At 38.1% G+C, this 20,039-nt stretch overlaps 1 protein-coding gene across 6 annotated transcripts in view; it reads right to left on the bottom strand.

The window, feature by feature from the left end:
• Sox6 (SRY-box transcription factor 6) overlaps nucleotides 1–17,871 on the bottom strand; it is a 379,352-nt gene extending 361,481 nt beyond the window's left edge. For all 6 annotated transcript variants that reach the window (XM_055627453.1, XM_055627455.1, XM_055627457.1 and 3 more), the window contains exon 1: nucleotides 17,798–17,871. The gene's annotated coding sequence lies outside the window, so the exon portion shown is untranslated. The remainder of the gene's footprint in view (nucleotides 1–17,797) is intronic.
• Nucleotides 17,872–20,039: the final 2,168 nt, after the last annotated feature.

The raw sequence follows: 20,039 nt of genomic DNA, 5'->3' as shown, positions 1-20,039 counted from the left end.
AATAAATAAATAAATAAATAAATAAATAAATAAATAAATAAATAAATTAGAAAGTAATGTAACTACAAAGAAACATGGATGGGTGATTATGAAATAGCGTCAATGCACTCATGTGGCCTAAAGACAAAGCTATATGAATTTTGTAATGTACATTTTGCAAGGGGAGCTAGGTGGTGATGTCACATACAACTTTAATTCCAGCACTCAGGAGGCAGAAGCAGGTAAGACCTCTGAGGCCCGGGGCAGCCAGGAGTTACACAAAGAAACCCTGTCTCAAAAAACTAAAAATGAAATTAAAAGAAAGAAAAGTTGCCGTGACCACGGTAATATTAAAAAAAAAATATTTTAAAAAAATTGCAAGAGAAAGAACTAAAGCATAGTAACCATTAACATCTTTGAGTAGTTAACATAAAATTTCAAAACTGTTTCCATTTTTACTATATTTTCTAATTCTTTCAACAGTAACTGCACATAACAATGTTTTTTTTTAATTTTTTCAAACTGAAGAAACAAAAAATAGCAACATTCAATAGTATTTCACTTTCTTCTACAAATATGAACACCTAAGTATAAAATCTTCTAAAACATAGTCTATTAAACATTGCACTATTTCTCAACATCACTCTAGAAGTTTTCTCATTTTTATTTCCTTTTTATATTTGCTGATTTTTCTCTACTAATCATGGAACACTTTAAAGTGGAAAACAAATCAATGAAAAAGACTATATTTTATCCTTTTCTTCAAATCTAGTCTACTAACTTTTAAAAGCCCATAATTATGCTTACTAATAAAAACTAAATATTATACTGACTTATTACCAAACTGATACCACAGAACAATGTTCTTCTAAGCTAAGCAGAGCAAAGCTCAGAAATGCATGGGTGCATGCTGTTGGGGAACAAGAGCCACGGTAACAAAGTGTGCATGCGAGTATCAGAGTGAGGCACAGTACTCTGTATGGTAAAGAAAACTCCAAAACTGCACTTAAAGTGCAGCACACACCTCTTACACAGACCACAACAAGCTGAGAGAGGCATAAAGTCATCCAAGCCAACCACCCTCACCCGTGTCAACTGCCTGCAGCAGGGCAGAGAGACAAGTAAAGCTACTGCACGATGGTGCAACAGACGACAAGTTGTGCTGACAAAAGGTCACTGTACATGGAGACAAAAAGCAAACCTAAGCCAGGGTCAGTTGTTTGGCAGGGAGGCCTTGCTTTTTAAGTCCTGGCCTGACCCCTAAGCATGCTTTCCTGAACACCAGAGAGGTCCTCTGGGTGTTAGGTCCTTGCCTTAAAGGAGAAGGTAACACATTAGATGGCTCTGCTTTTAAATTAATTGCACATATTTGTCTATAGCAGGCTACTTTAGACCCTGGAGCACCTTGAGAGTGCCGTTAATTTAACTGACCACATATGAGATGTTCATTATGGCAAAAAGCATGAAAAACTTTTTGAAAGAAGTGAAGAAAGGGAACAGAGCTCCCACCCTTGGTAGTCAGGATTTCTCCTACAGAGAGAGAAGGTTCAGCAATGGCAACTCTCTTCTATTTCAGAAAACCAGACACTCAGTTTCTATCCTCTGGCTGTCAGCCCCAAGCCGAACTAATCACCCTGGAACACTACTCCACGTGGAGAAACTGATATGACATCAACAAATTCTTTATCAGCATCAACACTTTGTAACATGACAAAATTAAAAGTGTTGTAATCTATAAATGACCCAGTATTTTCTGTTAAAACTTCACTTCATATTATGTCCAAAAGTGTTTTCTTCACCTCTGCCTCATTTCTTTCAATCATATCTTTTTTCTGCTATTTCTAGAAAGTTTTCTTGCTCTTATAATTTCCACATTATATTCATAAATACTCTTTGTGGAAATGTGTATCATACAGTCAGCTTCATTTTTCTAACTAAGAGAAAAAACATTCAAAACCTTTCATTTTTCTATTTAAATTTCCAGTCTTCTGCATCAAATATCACGGACTTTCTTTCCTCTTAAAATTTCACTTTCTCTCCACCCTTCCCCAGTCCAAACATACACTCACACAGGTCCACACAAATGCAAACAGGCAGACTCATAGACATACACAGTATGCCAAATCCTAAAAATAAATGTTTAAACACCACCCAAATGTGACAGTGAGAATGAAGACTGGTTCATGGCAAGGAAGGGGGCATTGGTTCAGGTAATAAATAGTACTATACATGTTCATCAGAGCCTAGTAACTTTTCCTTTACATCAATGTTATTAGCCAAATATGATAAATCACTATGCTAATAAGCCAACTCTCACACAATTAATTGGTATTACAGAGAAGTAACAGACCAAAAGTAGAAAGAGAAGTAACAGAAGCAAAATTCTTTTTCTATCAAAACATTTGATTTTTACTCTGCTAACTGCAGGTGTCCTGGATACCTCAGGCTGCTCCTGTCTGAGCTATCATTGAAACATGCAGACAGTATCTCTGTCAGTCACGTCACCATTAACAGCAGCATCCCAGACACCTGTACATACAACATAGTCTAAATGTTGACTCCAGTACCTCTTTCAGGAGTGAACTTCTTTCCTTCTTCCTCTGGTGGCCACAGTGTCTTCATTGGAAGCTTCAATTGCAATTGAAAGCATCATTATTTCTATTTGAAATTACTGTCTACCTCCACACCCTTCCACGAAGGAAACATAGCTTTTATCTTCATTCTGCACATGCACACCACAGAGGAGGGAGTAGTTCAGTGCTCTTTGCCACTTTCTTCCAATAGTAAATTGGAGATGAACAAGGGATGCTGGCTCAACACTCAAGTCAGCCGCTGAACAGGGCTGCACTGCCCCAATTTACCCAGTGGAAACTCACATTTTGGAACAGCACAGGAGATGCTCACACCATGTAGGATATAGTATCCCAAGGTGAGGCGATGCTGTTTGTGCCCCTCCACCTGGAGCCTGGGTCCTCTCTAAACAAAAGCTTGTAACGTTAGAGTGTTCTGTGTTTAAGTCCAGAAATAGACCCAAAAAGCAATTAGAGTTCACTGTGAGGTAACTGAGAGTAGACTTTCAGAAAAGAAAAAACAGAAATAATGAGCAATGGCATTAGTTTATGAGATTAAAAAATGAAATAGGTTGATCAGTGAAGGCTTCTGCTTTTCAAAGACTATTAATAGTTTTCACAAGGATTGAGTTTTCAAAAATGGTTTAAAATTCAAATTAGAATCCTAATAGCTAATATTTGTAACTCACTTTTTAAAAAATTTTTATGGTAATTCTTTTACATATATTAACTTCTTTGGTTCTAAAAATAAATCATGTAAGAGTAGGTCCTATGAGCAGGTGTATTGCCACTATCACTATTACTCATTTATTAGAGAAACCAGATACATGAATGAACTTGCCTGGGCATACACCCACAGTGAGTTAGGATTTGAACCTTTCTGGAGCATGCTTTTCAGAGCATGCTCTGAGCCATGAATGAACTTGCCTGAGCATACACACACAGTGAGTCAGGATTTGAACCTTTCTGGAGCATGCTTTTCAGAGCATGCTCTGAGCCCTGTCTCATTTAGATGCAAAGAGGTTAACATCTGCTAAACTGAGTAGTGTAGTCGTTAGGATTGGTGCCATGCTGTTAGAGATTATCTGCTTCTTCACAAATTGTGAATTATTTGCTCTGATCTAAGAAACATAATAAAGGGTGCATGAGGGACTCTGCAAGTCCTACGAAACATCCCACTGCATAAGAAGAAGGTCTACCCCATTCCTGGCTTTGAAGGTCCTTTCAGGATCTGTTTGTCCTGAACACCAAACTTTTTAGACCCTTCCACACCCTTTTACACCGTGCAAGCAGTAACACTGTAGTGATGGTGAGAATCAGAACAGACGCAGAACCCACCCCCCAAAAAAATACTTTAAGGGCACGTTAGAGCTTATTTCTCTTCATACAGGAGAGTCCTCTCGGTTCAGAATCTACTTATTCTACTTAAATGTCACTGTATTCTTTCTAATTGCTTGAGAACCACACCTGGGTTCAAATTCTGCTTCTCACAGAGACTTGTCTGAGTCTCTGAATTGTTATCTTTACAATGCACAAATGGTACAGCCTGGGGAATATTGCAGGGAAAAGTACAATGGACATATATAAGGTTCTCAGCACAGGCCCGACATATGCTGAGTGCTTAGTTCTGCTACTTTGCTACTTGAAGAAAAAGGAGTAAATGTTTAAGAACTGAAAAAATAGGGCTGCAGAGGTATGACTCAGGAGTTAAGAGCACCTGTTGTTTTCCCAGAAGATAATAGTTCAATTCCCAGCATCCATGTCAGGTGGCTCACACTTTGTCTGTAACTCTGGTTCCAGGGGCTGGAAGATCTGATGCTTCTGGCCTCTGCAGGCACCTGCATTCACATACATATATCCATGTGCAAACCTTTACACATAATTAATAATAGTAAAAATAAAACTTTTAAGTATTGAAAAATAAATGGTAAAATTCCAGTACAAGCAGTTATGTCAGTGTTTGGCAATGGAAGACGCTCATTTAGTGCTATTTTCCCTGTTTATCTAATTTGGCATTTCACAGCCTAATGTAAGGAGCAGCTTAGAGTATAGGATCTTACTAAAAGCAAAAATAATAACTGAAGAAAAATAACAACTTTGAGTCTGGAAACCAAGGTAAATACAGGAAACTCAAATGCAGATACTGAAGTTCAGCAAGCACAGTAGCTGTGGCCACTCAGTACAGAGGTGAGAAGTCAGCAGACCCTCCTCAGCTCAGGGGACAGCTCAGGACTGGATGTTCACGGTGACCACTCTGAGCCATTGTGACAAGCTAGCTAGAAATGAAACTGGAAAGCCAGAAGATAAAACCATGATATGACATCAGCTGTACACACATCACACAGAACAGTAACAGGGCCGCTCCTCTTTAAATGTTATGTTCTGCTGTTGTTGTGTATGCAAGTGTGCCCTGCCACGCATGCCCCAGAACACAGTGCACGCCTGAACCAGTTTCCAGGCGCTGGAACTCTGTTGGCAGTGTGGGCTCTAGGAGGCAGACCCCACTGCTCAAGCTTGTGCAGCTCTTACCTGCTGAGCCATCTAACCCAGCAAGGAGATATATTTAATACTGGAGTTGTAGATCATTGCAATTACCTTCGCTAACTTCCTGTGTTTACTAACTTTTTTTATTTACTGCTTTGGAAATCAGCATGCATAGTTAAACTATTTAAAAAAAAAAATAGAGCTGATTCTCAAAGAGGAAGCCTAGGAAATCAAGGAGCATACGCATACATGACAGAGAGATTACTCGCTGCCTGTTAAAGCCTTTTCACATAACCTGCACTGTCCCTACAAGAACAAAGGTTAATCAAAGTGTGAGTAAAATTAAAAAAGAAAAAAGGAAAAATCTGTTATTCAACAACAAAGAAAAGTTATTCAACAAATTCACTTGAAAAGAATGCTAAAAAAAAAAAAAAAAAAAAAGCTGTCAAAATGATCATGGAGCTTAGATTATAGCGCATATGTGAATGTCTCTGTCTTTGCATAAGAAAATTGTGACACACCTTGATTATGAGAGTTTAAAAAAAAAGTTTAAATAATCCCAGGGAAAGAAGAAAATATATGAATAAATGGAAAGAGTTGAAGATGCATCATCATAAATGAAATGTGCTTTACCTTCTGTAAGAAATCATAGTGCTTTAACAGATTTTGGTGTTGCCATCAATCACTGACATTGCACAGATGACAGAGGAAGGAGAAAATAAAAAAATAGAACTTCACTATCAGAAAAGACGCCATGGCAAATTGTCTAACCAGCAGAGATCACATCGGAGACACACAGCAGACACCAGAAAACAGTTCTATGAAAAAAAAAAGTATGAACATTCCTGGAAGGACAAATCATTTTCCGCTTCTTCATTAATCAGAGATCTTACTTAAAGAAGAATGAAAAACCAAATAATAAAAAGACACAAAGTCCTGGGACTCTGTGAAACCTCAATTATTTTAAATATGGACATATTACCAGCATCTTGTTATAGTGCTGGTATAGATTAGATTAGAGATCAGACTGGAGCCTGATCTCTGGTAGAATTAAGACTAGAATTTAGAATATGTGTGTCCCATTCCAATTAATATTCAATTCACTCTTTTATATTTTTCCTAAAATTTGACATCCTGGATATGGTGCTTTAGCTGACTCAGCTGACATGGACAAATAATTTTTTTCTAGGCCAGGGACTAACAGTGATGGACAGCACCTCTGAACACAGGTACATCCATACTTTATAGTGCACAGAGGATGAATCCAACCCATCTAGAAGGTACTCCATCCTTGGCAGTGTTACTATTTTCAAGTCCTATTTCTGTCACTTAAAAACATTTCCATTAAAATAATGGTAAAGAAAAATTAATGAAAACAAATATCTTCTACTTACTATTATGTCTGCGAGGATATTTTAATCCATTTTAAATTGGATATACCCAAGTCTTAGAAATGCAAACTCCTGTGATCACAGGAGACCCTGAGAGTTTCGAGATCTTAAAGGAAAGAAGGGCATAATAAATAAGTTTCTCATTCTGATTCATTTTTTTCTTGTTTGAATTAATTAATGCTGTGGAAATCCCAGGCAACTGCTATTTCATTTGTGACTGAATTGAGTCCAAAGGAGAAAAATATGTAAAACATTATTTAATTAAATTTTCACAGTTTTTTTTCCCTTCCCACTTCCTCTCCCACCAGCTAATACACATTGGAACTCAGAGGAGAGCTTCATGTTGGCAACTGTGGAGTTGCCTTGGGCAGCTTTTCTGTGTTCAGAACTCGGTGGTATCTGGAGTCACATTGTTCTTCAGCTCAAATCCTTGAGTGTGATTCTCATGCTCCTGGCCTCACTTCAAAGCCATCTTCATAGGAAGATTGCATGTATTGGTATGTAGACAGCTCTTAAGGGGAAATGTGCTTTCCTTAATTATTATTATTACTATTACTATTACTATTTATTTGGCCCTCATATATATGGATTTTCCTTTAACTTAGGAAGTGGCATAATAATGAGAATTGGAGAAATCTTTAAGTCCGTTCATCTTTAATAACTTTTATTGTAATGTAAGAAATACAAAATGAAAATTTCCTTTCCTGATTCCAAGCTGAGAACTCTTGGGGGGGGGGGGGCGATCAGGTGAAACAGGTGAGGGGGAACATTTTTTTTAACACCTGCAGTGTGCTCCCAAAACAATATCTAAGTATGTTAATCTCATGCTTTAAGAGTTTTGTTGTCTCTCTATCATCTACTGTACATGGACCTCTTGGTATATCTATGTCCCATGTGTGGTCTGATTGTGTGCTATCTTTTTGGTCTCACTTACTGGCACTGTGCTCATATTAAGCAGTGTCTTGTATCTTAGATCATCACTACTCCGTTGTTTTAAATGTTGGTGCATCTTAAAAAATATTGATAACCTGTATCTCATTTCCAAAAATTGATTTGCTTGGTTGATGTGTAACCTAAGTATGGAACTACTTTTAAAAATTGCAGGTATCTGTAATTGTGACACATGGGTAGTGCTTGCCTACCATGTGTGAGGCCCTGGGTTTAATCTTCAACACACACACACACACAAAGGAAAAGTTATGCATTTCTTCCCTATCAAGTTTGAGACTCAGACTAGATGATTGCTATACAGCAATTTTCACAATTGCTTTCCAACTTCTTTTTTCAGGGAAAATCTCTTATTGAACCTAGAGTTTATCAGTTCAGATTTGCTGACAAACAATAAAAATTAACCATCCATCCCAGGGAAGGATAATTAACACAAAAGGTCTTGCTAAAAGCCATGTGGAAACCTACTACTCTAGAAGCTCCCTAAAATATATACATATATTAAAAAGTTTAAATGGAGTTAATGTACAGTGGTAGAGACAATGCCCCACCAAGATCTACAGCATATGCTACCAAATAAAATTCCCAATTGCAGTAATAGGTTACATCTTGTTGAATTGTTGGCCAAAGAAGTCCTATAGACCTATCAACATTACAGGTTATCACCAATGCTATTGGTTACACTCCACAACTTGATGGTAAGGCCCTATTTCTGAAGACAACACTTACAATGGCACCAAATATTGAGAAATTTAATTGGTGCTCAACTAGTTTCTCCCTTACTGACTAATGTTCATAGTACTGGAAGGTTCAAGATTACACAGCCGGAGGAGAAAAGTAATCAGTCTCATCCAACTGCAAACCCTGTGACTGACAACAACCGTCTGTCTACAATATACACTGGTGCAAGAGTTGTACAAATTTTATGGTGTAACCAACCACTTTTTGTAAGGCCCACTCAAACAGATAATACCATACCTAACACAATTCAGGAGGCCAAGAACCTGAGACTAAATAGGTTCCTAGATGAAAACCTACTATTATTTTTTTTCTAAATGAACATAGCAACAAAACAATTCCCAATGACAAATTCAACCTTCACCCAAGAAGCTTCTTCCTACAGGCAATGGTAATTAGCATACTGACAACTAGAAAATATTCAGACAGTGTGAGATCTTGGAACATTCATCTCTTAATGGAATGTCTTTATCAAATCCTTCCCCTTAAAGCCTTGGGATCTAAGTGGAAGAAGGGGTAGAAAGATTAAGGACCAGAGATGGTAAATGATTCCAAGGAATATCCTCCAGACACAACAGATAATGTGAGTTCACAGTATACACAAGACCTGCACAAATTTGAGCCAAACAAAACCACCAGAATAAAGACAGTGAAATGGACATTAAGTCCCAACACTAACCAAGAAGCGCTTTGCCATTGACACCTTCTGGGAAAAAGAAATTTAGTCTCATCCATGGAGTGACACTTGGTATATCAACCACAGTTCAGAGCAAGTCTCATGCTCATGAGCGGTTGACCAATGCAGATGAACTCTGTGTGTGTGTGTGTGTGTGTGTGTGTGTGTGTGTGTGTGTGTGTGTATGTGTGTGTGAGTGCGTATGTGTGTGTGTGTGCCTGTACTGTGTGTGTGTACTGTCCTTTGTGATGGTTTGGTAATTTTTCCCCCTTTGGGGTTTTTTTGTTTGTTTGTTTTTCTTGGGCATTTTTGTTGTCTTGTTCACTTGATTGGTACTTTTTTTTTTGATTGGTACTTTTTGTTTTTGTTTGAGAGAGAACACAAACATATGGAAAAGATTTGTGAGTACTTGAGGAAAAAAAATGATCAAAATATATTATATGAAAATTTTCAATAAAAAAAATAACCATTAGAGTTGGCATTGCAAGATGAATTAAAAAGTATGCCCACTACTTTTTGAAATATTTTTATAAGGCTGGTGAGGTTTTTTTTTTCTTAAATATTTGATAGAAATTATCAAATGAAGCCATTTGGGCCTGAACTTATCTTTGTACAAAGAATCTTTTAGCTTGAATTAACATTCAAATTTCTTTCACACCCAAATTTTAATTAACATTCAAATTTATTTTACATACAAAGTACTATTTAGATTTTCTGATTTATCTTTTATCACTTCTGGTAAGCTATATTTCATACAACTAATTTACTTCATGAACTGTACAGTTTTTGGTCTAAAGAAGATCATAAGCTCAGGAACTAGCTATGTAACGTGGGCTATAGCTGGTGATCCTACCCTTTACCTCCCAGTTGAACTTGTTACAACTATACACCATCATGAAAAAACAAGTTTAATTTTTTTCTTATTTCTATCACCTATGATGTGCATATATGTGCTTTTTTTGTATTTATACTGCTTGGAACTCAATGGTTTCTTGAATTTGTACATTGAGGTCCTAGCTTCAGAAACTTTCTCTCTAGGTTCTATCAGCAACTACAGACTGGAGGCTCTCCTCACAGGTAAAATCTTAAAATGACAAACTTGCTCAGTTGCCTTTCTTATTCTTTTTTTTTTTTTCAAGATTTTGTTTTAAATGGCTTGCCAGATCCTTTAAATAGATTTTTGTGGGTTTTTTTCCCAAGGTTCTTCACTATTTGTAATCAATTTTCACATATGAGTTTGGTATGTGTGTATATAAATGTTAAGTGTGTGTGCACGTGTATGCCTATATATATGTATGCCTATATATATGTATGCCTATATATATGAAGGTTAGAAGTTTTCCTCAGGTGTTTTTCTCTGTGACTCTATTTTTGAGACATGGTCTCTCATTGAACCTGGAGCTTACCAATTTTGCTAGACTGAGTGCCAGTCAGTCTCAAGGAATCTTCCTAACTCTGTCCTTCTCCCATCACACTCCACTCCTCCCCTAACACTCAGCTCTGCTGGGGTTTCAGATGCACTCTTCACCTGGCATTTACATGGGTATCCAGCATCTGAACTCTGGTCTTCATGGTTTTACAGCAAGCTCTTTACTCACTGAGCCATCTCCCAGTTCTCCTAATCAATTTTCAGTGGGCTCAAATGGTCTTTTCTAACTACCAGTCACTCTCTATAGATAAGCACATCTTAGACCTTCTCAATGAAAAATAAAATGGTACCTTGTAGAGGAATTTCAATTCAGAACATGGCTGCTCTGGCAAGAGATTACATCCAAAGACCTCCTAGGTCTGTGTGATCCAGCTAAAAAATAGACATGCCTTTAACCCTAGAAGACAGAGGCAAGCAGATCTCTGAGTTGAAGGCCAGCCTGGTATAGAGACGTTTCAAGTAGAGAAAAGCTTAGATCCAGCCGTGGTACTCCTAGCACTTAAAAGACAGAGGCATGCAGATCTCTGAGTTTTAGTCAGTTCTGTTCAGTTTGGTTGACTGAGTGAGTTGAAAGGCAATGCAGTGGAGTTGAGTTCAGTTTGTAGAATTCAGAGGCAGTTTTACAGGGACAGTTATTCAGAGACAGGTTGCAGAGAGAGAAAAAGTTAAACATAGGTGAAGGCAGAATAAGCCAGAGAAGGAGATGTAGCAAAGATATACACAAAATATCATGCAGAAGAGTAAGAGGTGATCTCTGTAAATCAACACAGTACTCTGAGCCATAATTTTAAATGAAAAAAGAATGTGTAAAAAATAAAACCAATACCTGTTAACAGGAGGAGTGTTATCTTCCCACAAATAAAACTGCATATTTCTAAATAATTGTATATGATTATATAGAAAGAAGTCTGGAGGAAAAAATAAATTGAAAATAGCAGTTATGAGAAAGTAGTTAATCTTGGAAGGGAAAACAGAATTTATACTGAGAAGAGACATTAAAGAAATTTTTCTTCCTTTTTCTCAATAATTATTCATTTGGAAAGTGTTTGATGATTCTTTCAGAAATGTCATATTCTAATCTATGTTAGAACTCACTGGGCTATGATTAGTTTCACTTTTAAATGTTTTCAATTTCTCATTTATTTATTTATTTATTTAATCACTTTACAGCCTGATCCCAGCCCCCTCCCTTTTCACCTCCCAGTCCTATCCTCATGGCCCCCTCCCTGCATTCCCCTCTCTACTTCTTCTCAAAGAAGTGGAGGCCCCCAAAAGGTACCAGGACTAAGTGCATCCTTTCCCTCTGAGGCCAGAAAAGGTAGCACAACTAGGGGAAAGGGATCCAGTAGCAGGCAACAGAGTCAAAGACAGTGCCTACTCCCATTGTCAGGGGACCCACATGATGACCAAGCTGCAAATCTGCTACATATATGTAGGGGTCTAGGTCCAGCCCATGCATGCTCTTTGGTTGGTGGGTCAGCCTATTTGAACCCCCACGGGCTCAGGTTAGTTAACCAGGTTAGTTTACTCTATAGGTCCTCTTATGGTGTCCCTGACTCTTCTGGCTCCCTCAATCCTTCCTCCCATTCTTCAACAATACTCCCTGACCTCAGCCTAATATTTATTTTGCTTGAGTCTCCGCATCTATTTTCATCAGCTGTTGGGGGGAGACTCTCAGAGGATACCTATGCTAGGCTCCCGTCTGCAAGAATAGCAGAGTATCATTAACAGTGACTGGGTTGGCGCTCTCCCATGGCACAGGTCTCAAGTTAGGACAGTCATTGGTTTGTCATTCCATCAATCTCTGCTCCATCTTTATCCCTACTCTTCCAGGCAGGGCAAATTTGGAATTGAGAGTTTTATGGCTGGGTTGGTGTCCCCCTCCCATCACTAGAAGTCCCACCTGGATACAAGAGGTGGCTCCTGGGAGCCTCCCCTGTCCCAGAAAGGGCCCACACACACAGATTTCTATTCTCTCCCAGCCCTTCCCCCAACACCCTCCATAATCCCTCAGTGAGGGGAAATTGATATAACAGAATAGTGTAAGGTGCTTAAAAATGTGATCCTTTATCTTCTTGTACAAATAGAGACTTTAAAGGTGATAAGTGACTCTGTTTTTTAATCACCTCTTGCTAATTCAGATTAAAACACACTCTTGTTTGTTTTCATGAAGCCTGAGCTCCCAGCCTGGCATCTTTGTTACTGAGCTACACTTCATGGCTGGCAGCTCCAGACATGAAATCCTTACCTTCCTGTTTACTCTTTTCATACCACACTTCCGTGAAATTCACACTTTCGTAGTTTGGAGACAGCTGATGAAGTCTAAAGAGGGCATCAGATCACATTATAGATGGTTGTGAGCTACCATGTGGGTTGCTGGAAATTGAACTCAGGACCTCTGAAAGAGCAGACAGTGCTCTTAACCACTGAGCTGTCTCTCCAGCCCCACTGCTGAAGTCTAAAATCCTCACTTGGGCTAACGACAGATATTACCTGCCTAACTACACGTAAACATATACACCACATTTTTATTCCTAGTTTGAACAACCCAGAAGGCAAACTTGGGCTTCATGAAGCTCACATAGTAGAGGAATACATAAATGTGAGTCCCTTAAGTCAAGTCATTCTCCTTTGGAGCTAAGAGACTCACAGGAGAGAGCTTTTTCTAAGAATTGACACCGAAATCATTTGATAGAGCTGAGTACTTTAATCAATCTCCTCCTAAAGGCAAGGTCTTCACTACCTCAGCAAGGAAGCCCACTCTATTTCAGCAACTATAATTTACAAACACCCTTCTGCATGGTATGACTATGGCTCACTGGGCCTCACTCTCTGGTGCACTATGGTATAAACTACTACTCATCGAGCCACAACCTTGCTGTCTAGGTACTGTAATCCCATTTCCTCTCTCTGTGGACTAAGGACTGAGCCTGACTTCATTTATGCTAGGCATGTCTGCTGGGCAAGGTCTTTTCCACTGAGCTACATCCACAACCCTCTTCTCTACTTTTATTTTGCAGCAGTCTCACTAAGTTTACCTAAGCTAGCCTCAAATTCATTCAGTAGCCCAGGAAGTCCTGGAACATAGGCTCTTGCTACAGCCTCTGGAGTAGCTGGGGTTACAGGTCTGAACCACCAGGCCCACACAGGCTCTTAATTTCTCTTAAATTCTTTCTTGAGAGTTAGTATGCCTGGTTCTTTTAACTTCAGGAAGCTTCTGCCACCTACCCAAAACAAGCATGAGCAGACATTTCTCCTCACCCTTTGTCCAACTGAAACACAGAAGTTTGGCCTTCTTAATTTATGACAGCTTTCTTGGGTAATCATTACCAATACCTTTTGGAATTCATCTTAAAAAAAAAAAAAAAGCCCTCCACTTGCTACTAGTCACTTGTATGCCCATGGTATATATATGGCATAAACACTTTCACCCTTCACTTCCTCTTTAAAATAATCCAAATGGGTAGCTTCCTCTGAACAATTAAGTGCGCACCCAAGAGGCCTGCATCTTCTGCTATTGCATGGTTTCACTGTTTCATTCGTTTCCAGTCACACTTGTGCCTTATTTTGGAGCTCTAAAATATCAGGCAAGGACAGCGACCATTAGAGTTCATTCAATAATCCTTAACATATAATAAGCTCAGTCGTGTATCTTTATTGATTGTAAACATCTAGACAATTGGTTCCATTTGTTGGAAATTGCTAACCACTTTGCATTTTGAGAAAAGAAAAAGACAATTTCAAGTCAAGACAACATGTAAACTTCATCTACCAAGGCCACTAAACACATCCATTAATTTAAGCCTTCAGGAGGAATCAGGGGTAAGGGAATTTTCATTTTGCCTAGAAAGCTGTATCTAGGAATTTCTTTAAAGTAAGTTTAGTCTTAGCTTCTCCTTGAGTTCTTGCAAAACAATGACAGAAAAAGCCTTCACAGGGTCCCCCCAAGAACTGTATAAGATGGGCTGGTGAGATGGCTGTGTAGATAAAGGAGCTTGCTGCCATGCCTGACAACCTAAGCAAGAAAGATCCCAGGGAACCCAGGATGGAAGGCAAGAACCAATGCCCAGAAGTCATCTTCTGACCTCCAAGTGCTTGTGGTGGCATAAGCATACACACCAAATAAGTAAATAATAATAGTAAGGGGAAGCTCTCAGAGGAGTTGGGAGAAGAGAAAACATAATCAGAATATATTGTATTAAAAATCTATTTTTAAATAAAGGAAAAATAATAAGTAAATAGTAAATAGAATACAATTTTAATTATATAAAATGGTATGTAAAAACTTTACTTAAAAACACGGACTAATTCTCCTTTTTTTTCTACCACCACCACCAACAAAAATATTATAATTAAGGTCCTAGCCTTGGACCTTAATTATAAATGTCAGCAAAGGTTTACTTAGAATAGAATGTAAGTCTATTCTGACATTTGATAAGTCCCACCTACCTGTTAGACTTCATTTTCTTTAGTCCTGAAAAGAAAATGACCTACTATTCTCCTGAAAAACAATCAAAGCTGTGTAACAGTATCATGACAATTGTCCCCACCATGGATTCTGCAATTCTAGTCACCTGCTTTAAAACTCCTACAAGTGGCCTCAAGGCTTTTTATTTCCTCACTGAGTCTTTAGTTCCCCCAGATTTTAGGAGTCCTATAGAGCACTTCTATAATAGGATCATAGTCACTGGGCTACCCTATAAATCTGTAATGTGGAAGCTGGGCTCCTATGTCTGTATAAAAGAGCTCTGAGCCTCTCCTATCAGTGGACTTGGAGAGGGGCCTAGGAGGAGATGAGGGAGAGAGGGTGGGGGGGGCTGGGAGGGAATGAGGGAGGGGCAACAGCTGGGATACAAAGTGAATAAACTGTAATTAATATAAATAAAAATAAAAATTTAATTAAAAAAGAGCTCTGAGAAATCTAAAGCCAGGCAGAACCAAAGATGTCCCTAACACCTCCTCAGTTCATTCTTTGCTGACATCAAAATGCAGAATCCTGTCTACACTGCATATCCAAGCAGAACAAGACTACAGACTTCATTTTCAGAGACTTGTCTTCCTTCATATCAGTCTCCCCTTTTCCTTCTTCCTTGTTCACTACTTTCCTCTCTCTGATAGTAGCGGATGCTCACTAAATGCCTATGATGTGCACAACTATGTATGCTACATGTAAGAAAAAATCCAGTAACAGACTATTCCAAAGTAAAGAGACAATATTAAGCAAAAACAAAAACAAAACACACCCATAAATAGATCATTTAAAATGGCAATACCTGCTATGAGATAAATAAAAGGGGGTGGTAGGCAAGATTTTTGTGGGCAAACAGCATTTGAATTGGAAAGATCAGAAAAGGTTTCTCTGAAGAAATTACTTTGAAATGAGGACCCGGGCTAGTTCTTGGCTCAGATGCCAAGAACTTGCCTCACATACCCACAACTTGAGATCCATTTCTGGAACCTACAGAATGGACAGGATTCTAAAAAGTGTCCTCTGACCTCCAGATGTGCATTGTGGTACCCAGTGGCCCATATCTACCACAAAAAATGAATGAATAAATTAATAGGTTAAATTAAAAAAAACTATGACCTGAAATAAAAACCTGAAGGATGAGTCAGAATTGTGCTGTCTGGAAAAACATGCACTTCTGGGAGAAGACTGCCTTCTATGAAGACCTCACAGCAGGAAATAAGTTGGAGGATACAAAAAACTAACAGGAAACTTGTGCAGCAGCTGGATTAGAGAGGATGAGGACAAAAGCAAGAGCTGCTGCCTGACTAGAGAGTCAGGTTCTGTGTGGGAGAGAAAACCTTGACTCTGGGTTGTTGTTGCTTGGTCTGGCTTGTTTATTTTAATCAGAGTATTGTGGGAAGCCAAGAAGCCAAAGAGTGGTAAGTAAGAATCTTCCCACTACACAATGAATATGAAATTTAATCAAGTTAAGGAAGAAAAGAGAAGAAACAAAACATCAATTCAAGAAAGTGGTTACCTCTGGCATAAAGAGAGAAGGGTGCAAGACTGATCAACGCTTAAGCTTTGTGGTGACATTTTACTTCTAACTGTATACATATTTAATATGCTGTGCAATATAATTGATCTCATTTATATGACTGAAATTCCACAGTAACATTTGTTAAAGAATTAATGGACGCAAAGAATTGAGTGGTTAGTTCCCTACCCCTTTTCTTCTCGGGTCTTATATCAATGTCTTTGAGTTTTAAGACATGCATATCCAATTCATGTATTTTCACTCTTACACATTCTAGTTCTTGAACCTTGACTCTGTAGACTTTTAATATCAGATGCTAAGGAATCCTTAATTAGCCTAACTTTTGTTTCAGCATATACCTTAATCCTCAAGATTTCCAAGAACCATCGAGCTAATGTAAGGATTAAATGAGCTAAGACATACACTTAGTTCTAAGAACTACATAAATGGAACTAATAATCTTATTATTTTATTTACTATGCTCTGCTGTTCCCAGTCCTAAATATAGGCCAGGACATGAAAAATAAACAGGAGCTAAGTATGTGAGGTCCCATGGTGCTCTGGTGCTCTGAACACACACTTATCTACATTCAAATACATTCACAGATACATGCACATACATAGCATATGCTTCCAACTTGAACTTCATAGTATTTAAAGGGAAAATCTGCATTTATTTAAGCATTAACTAATAAAATATTAATTTGAAGTGGTGTTATTATCATTAAAAACATTTTCAAAAGTGTTCATTTGTTGGATACAACTGCAATTTGAGAAAAGTGTCACTGACTTATAAGAATAATAGCATCATATTTATTACACAAGATTTTTATAATACTCATTATACTCCACATTATATTTTAAAGGCTTACTTTTGTAATATCGGGCAAGATTTCAACCTTATAGAATTGAATATTGACATCAAAATTTCTTCAACAGGAGCAGTCTTTGGTGGAAGAACATTATTAAAATCCTATCTTTTCACTTAATTTTCGTTGTACAAATAGCACAGATCTTATCATTTCTCTTCCCTTTCAATTCACAAATACAATAAAAGCTATCTTTAGAAGAGGACTTTAAATTAAACATGGCAAGAAAATGAGTCCTGGGACCCTGAAAATATCAAAACCTATGACAGTTTTTGTTGCCTCGATAGCTGGAAAATATCTCAGGAATCTTTATGTGAATGTTATACTTTAAATTATATTTAATAGCAAAGAGTCCAGCATGTGCTCTTGTGGGTAAAAAAGCAGAGAGAGAGAAAAGAAAGTAAGGTTTTCACTAGGATTCTTCAGTTTATGTTACTTGAGGTTTGGACTTCGATTATATTAATAATCACTCCTCCATGTGTACTTCCTTGTTCTTAATCACCAATCTAATCATGTGTTTTTAAAATTAAATATATTTATCCGCTCATGCAAACACTTTCCGTGACCTTCTCCCGACAGAGTGTACAGGGATCTATCTCAACAACAAGAACATTTGGAACATTTTAGAATGTTCTAGCAGCTTGTGAATTCATATTAGATGTAACATAGCATTCTACTAGCTCAAAAATAAATATAAAAGGTTAATTCCAAGTTTGTTTTACTTACCAAGCTCTGCCATTCCACCCCACCGCCTGAACAATATTATCCACTCTTCGGATACTCATTCTTGCTAAGTAAAAGGATATTTCTTCTCTAGCTGGATTAATAATCAACTTTCTAGATAGTTCATTTGTAATTCTCTTCTGGTTAACCCTTAGCACGACAGCAGTCTACCTGCCCAGCTCAAGCTAATCAATTTATAAAGTAGGACAGAAAAATTAATCATGCAGATGACAAATGGAAAGTTAAAAGGGGGGGGGGGAGACCTTTATGCTGCGCCAAAAAGAACCTGCCTCACAGTTTTACACAAAAGGTATAACTGTTTGTTAGACATTACAAAAGCACTTGGGTCATAAACACAGGAAGCAAGAGACATGAGGAGAAAAAACCTAGCAGGTTTATAGCACCGCAGGCCAGTGCATACCAGTCTGTGTTTACGGCTTTCTTGCATGCAGATAAACACAACTGGACTCTGAGCATAAGAGATCTGTTTCTTTTAGCAGAAAGGTCTGACTTTCAAATTCTAAATGACTTCTTCCTCTCCCAGCAGCAGTAGCCACTAGGTCCCCTATCCCACAATAAGTGCTTCCTGACAATTTGGGACAATTTTCTCCAAATGCGGTCTGCAAACACTTGAATCTGAATCATCTGGGATGCTTGTGAAAATGGAGACACCTGGCCCCTCCGTCTCCAATCAGTCCTAAGCACCCCAGGCAGTTCTCCTGTGATTTTAAAGGTTTAAAAGACCCCTCTAGAGAAACCATTTCTGACCTCCTCTCAGAGACTCCAACACAAATTCTGGGGATTAAGAATGAAATTATTTACTCTTGCTGCTGTTAGTTCGACCTTGACCTTTTCAAGATTTATTTTTATGTTTTTTTTATTATTATGTGCATGTGCATACCTCTGATGCACAGAGGCCAGAGGCATAGGATGCCCCCTTGAACCAGAGTTACAGGCAGTTGTAAGTTGCCTGCCATGGGTGCTGGGAACCAACTGTGATCATCTGAAAGAACAACAGGAACACTTAACCACTGAGGCATCTCTCCAGCCCTGTGACCTTGACTTTCTGCCCTGATTTTAGAGCCTGACATTACACTTTGCTTTATGATGTGTAAATGGGCTGGTCCATCCATGACCGTGACCCTTCCTTCTCAGATTCTGGTGATCTTCCATATGCAGACCACCCAGAAACCAGAATCTATCCTTGAACTCTGTTTGGTGCTTAAGGTCAGACTGTGGTCTAAGCTCCAGAGAGGGTTTTTTTTTTTTTCCTGGTGTGCTTTATTGGAACACTTTAACCCCATTTTGTGTCTCATTTCTATAATGGTCTACACTTGCTGGTATCTATTGTCCAATCTCCAAGTGACACACTGTGCTTGCTGTGTTAACCTACCTACAAGGCCATCCCCACCTTAGTGTGCCCTTCCCAGTGTTCTGCACCAGCTCTGAAGATGGAAAAAACAGAGATGGAAAAAACAGCTAACTGCTTAGATGGTGAAAAGAGACTAATAACCAATGGTTTCATATGTTGTATGGAAGCCTGTGTGCACTAAGAATGAAGAAAAGTAGGTAACAATCAAGAACAGCTAATGTCCTTGGGAAGGTGAAGTAGCAGCCTCTGGGCAATTAAAGCCAAGAGCTGGGCCCAGAGCCCAGGCCTGTGGTTCTAGCTAACAAGCAGCAGGACTGAAGGTTCAAAGCCAGCCCAAAGGACAAAGCAAGATCATGTCTTAGAAATAAAAAAGCAAATAAGATTTTAAACTTGTTTCATTCTAAGTATTTGTTTTTATTTTTGCAGAGTCTACTAAGGTTGATCAACAAAAAGATAATGATTTAATCGAGATAAAAGATTATAAATTGGCTCAAATAGTGCTGACCCAGTAGAACTCAAGGTATATGAATTTCCCAGGCCTCTAACCAGTTTCTAAATTTTACATCTAGATTGTCTCTTTATTTTTCTGTTTCTCTGTCACCTACAAAATTAATATAATAAACCATGTCTTATGCATCCTATGGTGCATTTTTATGATTAATGAATCATGATCATTGTTAAAGAAAAACTTTGAAATTATAAATATCATATAAATGTATATATAGCTATTGTAGCTAATAAATGGCCACGTTTTATGATTTACTAAAAGATTATAATTAACACATCCACAAAGGACATAAAGTGTTAGGTTTTTTTTGGCTCATATCACTATCATTGTGAAAGGGGTAAACATGTAATACAGTATGTATGTGA

The sequence above is a fragment of the Psammomys obesus genome, unplaced genomic scaffold (assembly GCF_907164565.1).
Source record: "Psammomys obesus unplaced genomic scaffold, mPsaObe1.curated_primary_1811, whole genome shotgun sequence".
Taxonomy (NCBI): domain Eukaryota; kingdom Metazoa; phylum Chordata; class Mammalia; order Rodentia; family Muridae; genus Psammomys; species Psammomys obesus.
Note: the sequence above shows the minus strand (reverse complement) of the source record. Positions and strands in the feature narration are given on the sequence as shown.